Genomic DNA, 14,536 nt, shown 5'->3' on the forward strand with positions numbered 1-14,536 from the left:
TACTGAGGGACACAGAATTGTTACTGAGGGACACAGAATTGTTACTCAGGGACAGACACAGAATTGTTACTCAGGGACAGACACAGAATTGTTACTGAGGGACACAGAATTGTTACTGAGGGACACAGAATTGTTACTCAGGGACAGACACAGAATTGTTACTGAGGGACACAGAATTGTTACTGAGAGACACAGAATTGTTACTGAGGGACACAGAATTGTTACTGAGGGACACAGAATTGTTACTGAGGGACAGACACAGAATTGTTACTCAGGGACAGACACAGAATTGTTACTGAGGGACACAGAATTGTTACTGAGGGACACAGAATTGTTACTGAGGGACACAGAATTGTTACTCAGGGACAGACACAGAATTGTTACTCAGGGACAGACACAGAATTGTTACTGAGGGACACAGAATTGTTACTCAGGGACACAGAATTGTTACTCAGGGACACAGAATTGTTACTCAGGGACAGACACAGAATTGTTACTGAGGGACACAGAATTGTTACTCAGGGACACAGAATTGTTACTCAGGGACAAAGAATTGTTACTCAGGGACACAGAATTGTTACTGAGGGACACAGAATTGTTACTCAGGGACACAGAATTGTTACTCAGGGACAGACACAGAATTGTTACTGAGGGACACAGAATTGTTACTCAGGGACACAGAATTGTTACTCAGGGACACAGAATTGTTACTCAGGGACAGACACAGAATTGTTACTGAGGGACAGACACAGAATTGTTACTGAGGGACACAGAATTGTTACTGAGGGACACAGAATTGTTACTGAGGGACACAGAATTGTTACTCAGGGACACAGAATTGTTACTCAGGGACAGACACAGAATTGTTACTGAGGGACACAGAATTGTTACTGAGGGACACAGAATTGTTACTCAGGGACACAGAATTGTTACTCAGGGACACAGAATTGTTACTCAGGGACAGACACAGAATTGTTACTGAGGGACACAGAATTGTTACTCAGGGAAACAGAATTGTTACTGAGGGACACAGAATTGTTACTCAGGGACACAGAATTGTTACTCAGGGAAACAGAATTGTTACTCAGGGACAGACACAGAGTTGTTACTCAGGGACACAGAATTGTTACTCAGGGACAGACACAGAATTGTTACTCAGGGACACAGAATTGTTACTGAGGGACACAGAATTGTTACTGAGGGACACAGAATTGTTACTCCGGGACAGACACAGAATTGTTACTCAGGGACAGACACAGAATTGTTACTGAGGGACACAGAATTGTTACTGAGGGACACAGAATTGATACTGAGGGACACAGAATTGTTACTCAGGGACAGACACAGAATTGTTACTGAGGGACACAGAATTGTTACTGAGGGACACAGAATTGTTACTGAGGGACACAGAATTGTTACTCAGGGACAAAGAATTGTTACTGAGTGACACAGAATTGTTACTCAGGGACAGACAAAGAATTGTTACTGAGGGACACAGAATTGTTACTGAGGGACACAGAATTGTTACTCAGGGACAGACACAGAATTGTTACTGAGGGACAGACACAGAATTGTTACTGAGGGACACAGAATTGTTACTGAGGGACACAGAATTGTTACTGAGGGACACAGAATTGTTACTCAGGGACAGACACAGAATTGTTACTGAGGGACACACAATTGTTACTGAGGGACACACAATTGTTACTCAGGGACAGACACAGAATTGTTACTGAGGGACACAGAATTGTTACTGAGGGACACAGAATTGTTACTCAGGGACAGACACAGAATTGTTACTCAGGGACAGACACAGAATTGTTACTGAGGGACACAGAATTGTTACTGAGGGACACAGAATTGTTACTGAGGGACACAGAATTGTTACTCAGGGACACAGAATTGTTACTCAGGGACAGACACAGAATTGTTACTGAGGGACAGACACAGAATTGTTACTGAGGGACACAGAATTGTTACTGAGGGACACAGAATTGTTACTGAGGGACACAGAATTGTTACTCAGGGACACAGAATTGTTACTCAGGGACACAGAATTGTTACTCAGGGACAGACACAGAATTGTTACTGAGGGACACAGAATTGTTACTGAGGGACACAGAATTGTTACTCAGGGACACAGAATTGTTACTCAGGGACACAGAATTGTTACTCAGGGACAGACACAGAATTGTTACTGAGGGACACAGAATTGTTACTCAGGGACACAGAATTGTTACTGAGGGACACAGAATTGTTACTCAGGGACACAGAATTGTTACTCAGGGAAACAGAATTGTTACTCAGGGACAGACACAGAATTGTTACTCAGGGACACAGAATTGTTACTGAGGGACACAGAATTGTTACTGAGGGACACAGAATTGTTACTCAGGGACAGAGAATTGTTACTCAGGGACAGACACAGAATTGTTACTGAGGGACACAGAATTGTTACTCAGGGACACAGAATTGTTACTGAGGGACAGACACAGAATTGTTACTGAGGGACACAGAATTGTTACTGAGGGACACAGAATTGTTACTGAGGGACACAGAATTGATACTCAGGGACAGACACAGAATTGTTACTGAGGGACACAGAATTGTTACTGAGGGACACACAATTGTTACTGAGGGACACACAATTGTTACTCAGGGACAGACACAGAATTGTTACTGAGGGACACAGAATTGTTACTGAGGGACACAGAATTGTTACTCAGGGACAGACACAGAATTGTTACTCAGGGACAGACACAGAATTGTTACTGAGGGACACAGAATTGTTACTGAGGGACACAGAATTGTTACTCAGGGACACAGAATTGTTACTCAGGGACAGACACAGAATTGTTACTGAGGGACAGACACAGAATTGTTACTGAGGGACACAGAATTGTTACTGAGGGACACAGAATTGTTACTGAGGGACACAGAATTGTTACTCAGGGACACAGAATTGTTACTCAGGGACAGACACAGAATTGTTACTGAGGGACACAGAATTGTTACTCAGGGACACAGAATTGTTACTCAGGGACACAGAATTGTTACTCAGGGACACAGAATTGTTACTCAGGGACAGACACAGAATTGTTACTGAGGGACACAGAATTGTTACTCAGGGACACAGAATTGTTACTGAGGGACACAGAATTGTTACTCAGGGACACAGAATTGTTACTCAGGGAAACAGAATTGTTACTCAGGGACAGACACAGAATTGTTACTGAGGGACACAGAATTGTTACTGAGGGACACAGAATTGTTACTGAGGGACACAGAATTGTTACTCAGGGACAGACACAGAATTGTTACTCAGGGACACAGAATTGTTACTGAGGGACACAGAATTGTTACTGAGGGACACAGAATTGTTACTCAGGGACAGACAAAGAATTGTTACTCAGGGACACAGAATTGTTACTCAGGGACAGACAAATAATTGTTACTCAGGGACACAGAATTGTTACTGAGGGACACAGAATTGTTACTGAGGGACACAGAATTGTTACTCAGGGACAGACACAGAATTGTTACTCAGGGACAGACACAGAATTGTTACTCAGGGACAGACACAGAATTGTTACTGAGGGACACAGAATTGTTACTGAGGGACACAGAATTGTTACTCAGGGACAGACACAGAATTGTTACTGAGGGACACAGAATTGTTACTAAGAGACACAGAATTGTTACTGAGGGACACAGAATTGTTACTGAGGGACACAGAATTGTTACTCAGGGACAGACAGAATTGTTACTCAGGGACAGACACAGAATTGTTACGCAGGGACAGACACAGAATTGTTACTGAGGGACACAGAATTGTTACTGAGGGACACAGAATTGTTACTCAGGGACAGACACAGAATTGTTACTCAGGGACAGACACAGAATTGTTACTGAGGGACACAGAATTGTTACTGATGGACACAGAATTGTTACTGAGGGACACAGAATTGTTACTCAGGGACAGACACAGAATTGTTACTGAGGGAAACAGAATTGTTACTCAGGGACACAGAATTGTTACTCAGGGACACAGAATTGTTACTCAGGGACAGACACAGAATTGTTACTGAGGGACAGACACAGAATTGTTACTGAGGGACACAGAATTGTTACTGAGGGACACAGAATTGTTACTGAGGGACACAGAATTGTTACTCAGGGACACAGAATTGTTACTCAGGGACACAGAATTGTTACTGAGGGAAAGACACAGAATTGTTACTGAGGGACAGACACAGAATTGTTACTGAGGGACACAGAATTGTTACTCAGGGACACAGAATTGTTACTCAGGGACACAGAATTGTTACTCAGGGACAGACACAGAATTGTTACTGAGGGACACAGAATTGTTACTGAGGGACACAGAATTGTTACTCAGGGACAAAGAATTGTTACTCAGGGACACAGAATTGTTACTGAGGGACACAGAATTGTTACTCAGGGACACAGAATTGTTACTCAGGGACAGACACAGAATTGTTACTGAGGGACACAGAATTGTTACTGAGGGACACAGAATTGTTACTCAGGGACACAGAATTGTTACTCAGGGACAGACACAGAATTGTTACTGAGGGACAGACACAGAATTGTTACTGAGGGACACAGAATTGTTACTGAGGGACACAGAATTGTTACTGAGGGACACAGAATTGTTACTCAGGGACACAGAATTGTTACTCAGGGACAGACACAGAATTGTTACTGAGGGACACAGAATTGTTACTGAGGGACACAGAATTGTTACTCAGGGACACAGAATTGTTACTCAGGGACACAGAATTGTTACTCAGGGACAGACACAGAATTGTTACTGAGGGACACAGAATTGTTACTGAGGGACACAGAATTGTTACTCAGGGACACAGAATTGTTACTCAGGGACACAGAATTGTTACTCAGGGACAGACACAGAATTGTTACTGAGGGACACAGAATTGTTACTCAGGGAAACAGAATTGTTACTGAGGGACACAGAATTGTTACTCAGGGACACAGAATTGTTACTCAGGGAAACAGAATTGTTACTCAGGGACAGACACAGAATTGTTACTCAGGGACACAGAATTGTTACTCAGGGACAGACACAGAATTGTTACTCAGGGACACAGAATTGTTACTCAGGGACACAGAATTGTTACTCAGGGACAGACACAGAATTGTTACTGAGGGACACAGAATTGTTACTCAGGGACACAGAATTGTTACTCAGGGACAAAGAATTGTTACTCAGGGACACAGAATTGTTACTGAGGGACACAGAATTGTTACTCAGGGACACAGAATTGTTACTCAGGGACAGACACAGAATTGTTACTGAGGGACACAGAATTGTTACTCAGGGACACAGAATTGTTACTCAGGGACACAGAATTGTTACTCAGGGACAGACACAGAATTGTTACTGAGGGACAGACACAGAATTGTTACTGAGGGACACAGAATTGTTACTGAGGGACACAGAATTGTTACTGAGGGACACAGAATTGTTACTCAGGGACACAGAATTGTTACTCAGGGACAGACACAGAATTGTTACTGAGGGACACAGAATTGTTACTGAGGGACACAGAATTGTTACTCAGGGACACAGAATTGTTACTCAGGGACACAGAATTGTTACTCAGGGACAGACACAGAATTGTTACTGAGGGACACAGAATTGTTACTCAGGGAAACAGAATTGTTACTGAGGGACACAGAATTGTTACTCAGGGACACAGAATTGTTACTCAGGGAAACAGAATTGTTACTCAGGGACAGACACAGAGTTGTTACTCAGGGACACAGAATTGTTACTCAGGGACAGACACAGAATTGTTACTCAGGGACACAGAATTGTTACTGAGGGACACAGAATTGTTACTGAGGGACACAGAATTGTTACTCCGGGACAGACACAGAATTGTTACTCAGGGACAGACACAGAATTGTTACTGAGGGACACAGAATTGTTACTGAGGGACACAGAATTGATACTGAGGGACACAGAATTGTTACTCAGGGACAGACACAGAATTGTTACTGAGGGACACAGAATTGTTACTGAGGGACACAGAATTGTTACTGAGGGACACAGAATTGTTACTCAGGGACAAAGAATTGTTACTGAGTGACACAGAATTGTTACTCAGGGACAGACAAAGAATTGTTACTGAGGGACACAGAATTGTTACTGAGGGACACAGAATTGTTACTCAGGGACAGACACAGAATTGTTACTGAGGGACAGACACAGAATTGTTACTGAGGGACACAGAATTGTTACTGAGGGACACAGAATTGTTACTGAGGGACACAGAATTGTTACTCAGGGACAGACACAGAATTGTTACTGAGGGACACACAATTGTTACTGAGGGACACACAATTGTTACTCAGGGACAGACACAGAATTGTTACTGAGGGACACAGAATTGTTACTGAGGGACACAGAATTGTTACTCAGGGACAGACACAGAATTGTTACTCAGGGACAGACACAGAATTGTTACTGAGGGACACAGAATTGTTACTGAGGGACACAGAATTGTTACTGAGGGACACAGAATTGTTACTCAGGGACACAGAATTGTTACTCAGGGACAGACACAGAATTGTTACTCAGGGACAGACACAGAATTGTTACTCAGGGACAGACACAGAATTGTTACTGAGGGACACAGAATTGTTACTCAGGGACACAGAATTGTTACTCAGGGACACAGAATTGTTACTCAGGGACAGACACAGAATTGTTACTGAGGGACACAGAATTGTTACTCAGGGACACAGAATTGTTACTCAGGGACAAAGAATTGTTACTCAGGGACACAGAATTGTTACTGAGGGACACAGAATTGTTACTCAGGGACACAGAATTGTTACTCAGGGACAGACACAGAATTGTTACTGAGGGACACAGAATTGTTACTCAGGGACACAGAATTGTTACTCAGGGACACAGAATTGTTACTCAGGGACAGACACAGAATTGTTACTGAGGGACAGACACAGAATTGTTACTGAGGGACACAGAATTGTTACTGAGGGACACAGAATTGTTACTGAGGGACACAGAATTGTTACTCAGGGACACAGAATTGTTACTCAGGGACAGACACAGAATTGTTACTGAGGGACACAGAATTGTTACTGAGGGACACAGAATTGTTACTCAGGGACACAGAATTGTTACTCAGGGACACAGAATTGTTACTCAGGGACAGACACAGAATTGTTACTGAGGGACACAGAATTGTTACTCAGGGAAACAGAATTGTTACTGAGGGACACAGAATTGTTACTCAGGGACACAGAATTGTTACTCAGGGAAACAGAATTGTTACTCAGGGACAGACACAGAGTTGTTACTCAGGGACACAGAATTGTTACTCAGGGACAGACACAGAATTGTTACTCAGGGACACAGAATTGTTACTGAGGGACACAGAATTGTTACTGAGGGACACAGAATTGTTACTCCGGGACAGACACAGAATTGTTACTCAGGGACAGACACATAATTGTTACTGAGGGACACAGAATTGTTACTGAGGGACACAGAATTGATACTGAGGGACACAGAATTGTTACTCAGGGACAGACACAGAATTGTTACTGAGGGACACAGAATTGTTACTGAGGGACACAGAATTGTTACTGAGGGACACAGAATTGTTACTCAGGGACAAAGAATTGTTACTGAGTGACACAGAATTGTTACTCAGGGACAGACAAAGAATTGTTACTGAGGGACACAGAATTGTTACTGAGGGACACAGAATTGTTACTCAGGGACAGACACAGAATTGTTACTGAGGGACAGACACAGAATTGTTACTGAGGGACACAGAATTGTTACTGAGGGACACAGAATTGTTACTGAGGGACACAGAATTGTTACTCAGGGACAGACACAGAATTGTTACTGAGGGACACACAATTGTTACTGAGGGACACACAATTGTTACTCAGGGACAGACACAGAATTGTTACTGAGGGACACAGAATTGTTACTGAGGGACACAGAATTGTTACTCAGGGACAGACACAGAATTGTTACTCAGGGACAGACACAGAATTGTTACTGAGGGACACAGAATTGTTACTGAGGGACACAGAATTGTTACTGAGGGACACAGAATTGTTACTCAGGGACACAGAATTGTTACTCAGGGACAGACACAGAATTGTTACTGAGGGACAGACACAGAATTGTTACTGAGGGACACAGAATTGTTACTGAGGGACACAGAATTGTTACTGAGGGACACAGAATTGTTACTCAGGGACACAGAATTGTTACTCAGGGACACAGAATTGTTACTCAGGGACAGACACAGAATTGTTACTGAGGGACACAGAATTGTTACTGAGGGACACAGAATTGTTACTCAGGGACACAGAATTGTTACTCAGGGACACAGAATTGTTACTCAGGGACAGACACAGAATTGTTACTGAGGGACACAGAATTGTTACTCAGGGACACAGAATTGTTACTGAGGGACACAGAATTGTTACTCAGGGACACAGAATTGTTACTCAGGGAAACAGAATTGTTACTCAGGGACAGACACAGAATTGTTACTCAGGGACACAGAATTGTTACTGAGGGACACAGAATTGTTACTGAGGGACACAGAATTGTTACTCAGGGACAGAGAATTGTTACTCAGGGACAGACACAGAATTGTTACTGAGGGACACAGAATTGTTACTCAGGGACACAGAATTGTTACTGAGGGACAGACACAGAATTGTTACTGAGGGACACAGAATTGTTACTGAGGGACACAGAATTGTTACTGAGGGACACAGAATTGATACTCAGGGACAGACACAGAATTGTTACTGAGGGACACACAATTGTTACTGAGGGACACACAATTGTTACTGAGGGACACACAATTGTTACTCAGGGACAGACACAGAATTGTTACTGAGGGACACAGAATTGTTACTGAGGGACACAGAATTGTTACTCAGGGACAGACACAGAATTGTTACTCAGGGACAGACACAGAATTGTTACTGAGGGACACAGAATTGTTACTGAGGGACACAGAATTGTTACTCAGGGACACAGAATTGTTACTCAGGGACAGACACAGAATTGTTACTGAGGGACAGACACAGAATTGTTACTGAGGGACACAGAATTGTTACTGAGGGACACAGAATTGTTACTGAGGGACACAGAATTGTTACTCAGGGACACAGAATTGTTACTCAGGGACAGACACAGAATTGTTACTGAGGGACACAGAATTGTTACTCAGGGACACAGAATTGTTACTCAGGGACACAGAATTGTTACTCAGGGACACAGAATTGTTACTCAGGGACAGACACAGAATTGTTACTGAGGGACACAGAATTGTTACTCAGGGACACAGAATTGTTACTGAGGGACACAGAATTGTTACTCAGGGACACAGAATTGTTACTCAGGGAAACAGAATTGTTACTCAGGGACAGACACAGAATTGTTACTGAGGGACACAGAATTGTTACTGAGGGACACAGAATTGTTACTGAGGGACACAGAATTGTTACTCAGGGACAGACACAGAATTGTTACTCAGGGACACAGAATTGTTACTGAGGGACACAGAATTGTTACTGAGGGACACAGAATTGTTACTCAGGGACAGACAAAGAATTGTTACTCAGGGACACAGAATTGTTACTCAGGGACAGACAAATAATTGTTACTCAGGGACACAGAATTGTTACTGAGGGACACAGAATTGTTACTGAGGGACACAGAATTGTTACTCAGGGACAGACACAGAATTGTTACTCAGGGACAGACACAGAATTGTTACTCAGGGACAGACACAGAATTGTTACTGAGGGACACAGAATTGTTACTGAGGGACACAGAATTGTTACTCAGGGACAGACACAGAATTGTTACTGAGGGACACAGAATTGTTACTAAGAGACACAGAATTGTTACTGAGGGACACAGAATTGTTACTGAGGGACACAGAATTGTTACTCAGGGACAGACAGAATTGTTACTCAGGGACAGACACAGAATTGTTACGCAGGGACAGACACAGAATTGTTACTGAGGGACACAGAATTGTTACTGAGGGACACAGAATTGTTACTCAGGGACAGACACAGAATTGTTACTCAGGGACAGACACAGAATTGTTACTGAGGGACACAGAATTGTTACTGATGGACACAGAATTGTTACTGAGGGACACAGAATTGTTACTCAGGGACAGACACAGAATTGTTACTGAGGGAAACAGAATTGTTACTCAGGGACACAGAATTGTTACTCAGGGACACAGAATTGTTACTCAGGGACAGACACAGAATTGTTACTGAGGGACAGACACAGAATTGTTACTGAGGGACACAGAATTGTTACTGAGGGACACAGAATTGTTACTGAGGGACACAGAATTGTTACTCAGGGACACAGAATTGTTACTCAGGGACACAGAATTGTTACTGAGGGAAAGACACAGAATTGTTACTGAGGGACAGACACAGAATTGTTACTGAGGGACACAGAATTGTTACTCAGGGACACAGAATTGTTACTCAGGGACACAGAATTGTTACTCAGGGACAGACACAGAATTGTTACTGAGGGACACAGAATTGTTACTGAGGGACACAGAATTGTTACTCAGGGACAAAGAATTGTTACTCAGGGACACAGAATTGTTACTGAGGGACACAGAATTGTTACTCAGGGACACAGAATTGTTACTCAGGGACAGACACAGAATTGTTACTGAGGGACACAGAATTGTTACTGAGGGACACAGAATTGTTACTCAGGGACACAGAATTGTTACTCAGGGACAGACACAGAATTGTTACTGAGGGACAGACACAGAATTGTTACTGAGGGACACAGAATTGTTACTGAGGGACACAGAATTGTTACTGAGGGACACAGAATTGTTACTCAGGGACACAGAATTGTTACTCAGGGACAGACACAGAATTGTTACTGAGGGACACAGAATTGTTACTGAGGGACACAGAATTGTTACTCAGGGACACAGAATTGTTACTCAGGGACACAGAATTGTTACTCAGGGACAGACACAGAATTGTTACTGAGGGACACAGAATTGTTACTGAGGGACACAGAATTGTTACTCAGGGACACAGAATTGTTACTCAGGGACACAGAATTGTTACTCAGGGACAGACACAGAATTGTTACTGAGGGACACAGAATTGTTACTCAGGGAAACAGAATTGTTACTGAGGGACACAGAATTGTTACTCAGGGACACAGAATTGTTACTCAGGGAAACAGAATTGTTACTCAGGGACAGACACAGAATTGTTACTCAGGGACACAGAATTGTTACTCAGGGACAGACACAGAATTGTTACTCAGGGACACAGAATTGTTACTCAGGGACACAGAATTGTTACTCAGGGACAGACACAGAATTGTTACTGAGGGACACAGAATTGTTACTCAGGGACACAGAATTGTTACTCAGGGACAAAGAATTGTTACTCAGGGACACAGAATTGTTACTGAGGGACACAGAATTGTTACTCAGGGACACAGAATTGTTACTCAGGGACAGACACAGAATTGTTACTGAGGGACACAGAATTGTTACTCAGGGACACAGAATTGTTACTCAGGGACACAGAATTGTTACTCAGGGACAGACACAGAATTGTTACTGAGGGACAGACACAGAATTGTTACTGAGGGACACAGAATTGTTACTGAGGGACACAGAATTGTTACTGAGGGACACAGAATTGTTACTCAGGGACACAGAATTGTTACTCAGGGACAGACACAGAATTGTTACTGAGGGACACAGAATTGTTACTGAGGGACACAGAATTGTTACTCAGGGACACAGAATTGTTACTCAGGGACACAGAATTGTTACTCAGGGACAGACACAGAATTGTTACTGAGGGACACAGAATTGTTACTCAGGGAAACAGAATTGTTACTGAGGGACACAGAATTGTTACTCAGGGACACAGAATTGTTACTCAGGGAAACAGAATTGTTACTCAGGGACAGACACAGAGTTGTTACTCAGGGACACAGAATTGTTACTCAGGGACAGACACAGAATTGTTACTCAGGGACACAGAATTGTTACTGAGGGACACAGAATTGTTACTGAGGGACACAGAATTGTTACTCCGGGACAGACACAGAATTGTTACTCAGGGACAGACACAGAATTGTTACCCAGGGACACAGAATTGTTACTGAGGGACACAGAATTGATACTGAGGGACACAGAATTGTTACTCAGGGACAGACACAGAATTGTTACTGAGGGACACAGAATTGTTACTGAGGGACACAGAATTGTTACTGAGGGACACAGAATTGTTACTCAGGGACAAAGAATTGTTACTGAGTGACACAGAATTGTTACTCAGGGACAGACAAAGAATTGTTACTGAGGGACACAGAATTGTTACTGAGGGACACAGAATTGTTACTCAGGGACAGACACAGAATTGTTACTGAGGGACAGACACAGAATTGTTACTGAGGGACACAGAATTGTTACTGAGGGACACAGAATTGTTACTGAGGGACACAGAATTGTTACTCAGGGACAGACACAGAATTGTTACTGAGGGACACACAATTGTTACTGAGGGACACACAATTGTTACTCAGGGACAGACACAGAATTGTTACTGAGGGACACAGAATTGTTACTGAGGGACACAGAATTGTTACTCAGGGACAGACACAGAATTGTTACTCAGGGACAGACACAGAATTGTTACTGAGGGACACAGAATTGTTACTGAGGGACACAGAATTGTTACTGAGGGACACAGAATTGTTACTCAGGGACACAGAATTGTTACTCAGGGACAGACACAGAATTGTTACTGAGGGACAGACACAGAATTGTTACTGAGGGACACAGAATTGTTACTGAGGGACACAGAATTGTTACTGAGGGACACAGAATTGTTACTCAGGGACACAGAATTGTTACTCAGGGACACAGAATTGTTACTCAGGGACAGACACAGAATTGTTACTGAGGGACACAGAATTGTTACTGAGGGACACAGAATTGTTACTCAGGGACACAGAATTGTTACTCAGGGACACAGAATTGTTACTCAGGGACAGACACAGAATTGTTACTGAGGGACACAGAATTGTTACTCAGGGACACAGAATTGTTACTGAGGGACACAGAATTGTTACTCAGGGACACAGAATTGTTACTCAGGGAAACAGAATTGTTACTCAGGGACAGACACAGAATTGTTACTCAGGGACACAGAATTGTTACTGAGGGACACAGAATTGTTACTGAGGGACACAGAATTGTTACTCAGGGACAGAGAATTGTTACTCAGGGACAGACACAGAATTGTTACTGAGGGACACAGAATTGTTACTCAGGGACACAGAATTGTTACTGAGGGACAGACACAGAATTGTTACTGAGGGACACAGAATTGTTACTGAGGGACACAGAATTGTTACTGAGGGACACAGAATTGATACTCAGGGACAGACACAGAATTGTTACTGAGGGACACAGAATTGTTACTGAGGGACACACAATTGTTACTGAGGGACACACAATTGTTACTCAGGGACAGACACAGAATTGTTACTGAGGGACACAGAATTGTTACTGAGGGACACAGAATTGTTACTCAGGGACACAGAATTGTTACTCAGGGACAGACACAGAATTGTTACTGAGGGACACAGAATTGTTACTGAGGGACACAGAATTGTTACTCAGGGACACAGAATTGTTACTCAGGGACACAGAATTGTTACTCAGGGACAGACACAGAATTGTTACTGAGGGACACAGAATTGTTACTCAGGGACACAGAATTGTTACTGAGGGACACAGAATTGTTACTCAGGGACACAGAATTGTTACTCAGGGAAACAGAATTGTTACTCAGGGACAGACACAGAATTGTTACTCAGGGACACAGAATTGTTACTGAGGGACACAGAATTGTTACTCAGGGACAGAGAATTGTTACTCAGGGACAGACACAGAATTGTTACTGAGGGACACAGAATTGTTACTCAGGGACACAGAATTGTTACTGAGGGACAGACACAGAATTGTTACTGAGGGACACAGAATTGTTACTGAGGGACACAGAATTGTTACTGAGGGACACAGAATTGATACTCAGGGACAGACACAGAATTGTTACTGAGGGACACAGAATTGTTACTGAGGGACACACAATTGTTACTGAGGGACACACAATTGTTACTCAGGGACAGACACAGAATTGTTACTGAGGGACACAGAATTGTTACTGAGGGACACAGAATTGTTACTCAGGGACAGACACAGAATTGTTACTCAGGGACAGACACAGAATTGTTACTGAGGGACACAGAATTGTTACTGAGGGACACAGAATTGTTACTCAGGGACACAGAATTGTTACTCAGGGACAGACACAGAATTGTTACTGAGGGACAGACACAGAATTGTTACTGAGGGACACAGAATTGTTACTGAGGGACACAGAATTG

Source organism: Staurois parvus, unplaced genomic scaffold (genome assembly GCF_062004578.1).
Source record: "Staurois parvus isolate SC_StPar_1 unplaced genomic scaffold, SC_StPar_1.0 ptg001051l, whole genome shotgun sequence".
NCBI lineage: Eukaryota > Metazoa > Chordata > Amphibia > Anura > Ranidae > Staurois > Staurois parvus.